This window comes from Carlito syrichta, unplaced genomic scaffold (genome assembly GCF_000164805.1).
Source record: "Carlito syrichta isolate Samal-C Ts95f unplaced genomic scaffold, Tarsius_syrichta-2.0.1 Scaffold313533, whole genome shotgun sequence".
In the NCBI taxonomy this organism is placed as follows: domain Eukaryota; kingdom Metazoa; phylum Chordata; class Mammalia; order Primates; family Tarsiidae; genus Carlito; species Carlito syrichta.
The window spans coordinates 136,029-137,272 of NW_007257629.1; the positions used below are offsets into that span (position 1 = coordinate 136,029).

At 49.0% G+C, this 1,244-nt stretch overlaps 1 protein-coding gene across 1 annotated transcript in view; it reads right to left on the reverse strand.

The window, feature by feature from the left end:
* The window catches only part of LOC103273104 (multidrug and toxin extrusion protein 1-like), a 36,786-nt gene that overhangs the window by 33,285 nt on the left and 2,257 nt on the right, over nucleotides 1-1,244 (reverse strand). The window lies entirely within an intron of this gene.

Here is a 1,244-nt window from a genome sequence, read left to right on the forward strand (position 1 = left end):
AAAAAAAAAAAAGAAAAGGAAAATTTTTAAAAGCTAAAGTTGAGGCCAGGTGCACTGCTCATGTCTATAATCCCAGCACTTTGGGAGGCTGAGGCAGGAGGATTGCTTGAGCCCAGGAATTTGAGACCAGCTTAGGCAACATAGTAAGACTCTGTCCCTACAAAAGACAAAAAAATTAGCCAGGCACGATGGCTACTTAGAAGACTGAGGCAGAAAAATTGCCTGAGTCCAGGTGGTTGAGGCTATGGTGAGCTGTGATCATGCCACTGCATTCCAGCCTTGGTGACAGAGTGGGACCTCCAACTTGAAAAAAATAAAAATAAAAAAACAACAACAAAAACTGTGGTTAAGTGACAGAAGAGACATTAACAAAATGTCCCATTTGGTCAAATGTAGTACAGTAAAAGGTAGTCAGTCATAAAGATAAAACTAGTTTACAGTTGGGCATGGTGGCTCATGCCTGTGGCTCCCAGCACTTTGAGAGGCCAAGACAAGAGGACTGCCCAAGCCCAGGGATTTGAGACCAGCCTGGGCAACTTGGGGAGACCTAGTCTTTATAATTAAAAAAAAAGAATTAGCCAGACATGGTGGTGCATGTCTGTGGTTCTAGCTACTTGGAAGGCTTAGGTGGAAGGATTGCCTGAGCCCAGCAGGTTGAGGCTGTGGTGGCCATGAACATGCCACTGAACTCCAGCCAGGTGACAGAGTGAGACACCTACTTAAAAAAAAACAAAAAACAAAAAAAACTAGTTTACAAAGCTGAAAGAAACCCAGCCAGGAGAAATGGAATTGCTAGCTGATAAACCCTGCAGGTAGCCGGGCTCGGTGGCTCAGCCTGTAATCCCGCGCCTTTGGGAGGCTGAGGTGAGTGGATTGCCTGAACCTGCAGGTTCGAGACCCGCCTGGGCAGCGAGACCTTGGGAGGGGGTGGGGCACAGTCCGTGGAGACAGACTCCTGCTGGGCCTTTGAATCTCAGGGAAGGCAGCTGGAAATCAGACAGGTCTGTCGGGACACAGAGGGGTCATGGGCACCAGCTCTGTTCTCCCTGCTGTGAAACCTGAGAGCCCTTACCTGCAAAAGGGCCTTCTGGTGCCTTCTACTTCCCCATATTTGTCTGCAGTCAGTCCCTCTTAAAATCACACTCTATACTGGGCTCGGTGGCTCAGCCTGTAATCCCACACTTTGGGAGGCTGAGGTGAGTGGATTGCCTGAGCCCGCGGGTTCGAGACCCATCTGGGCAACT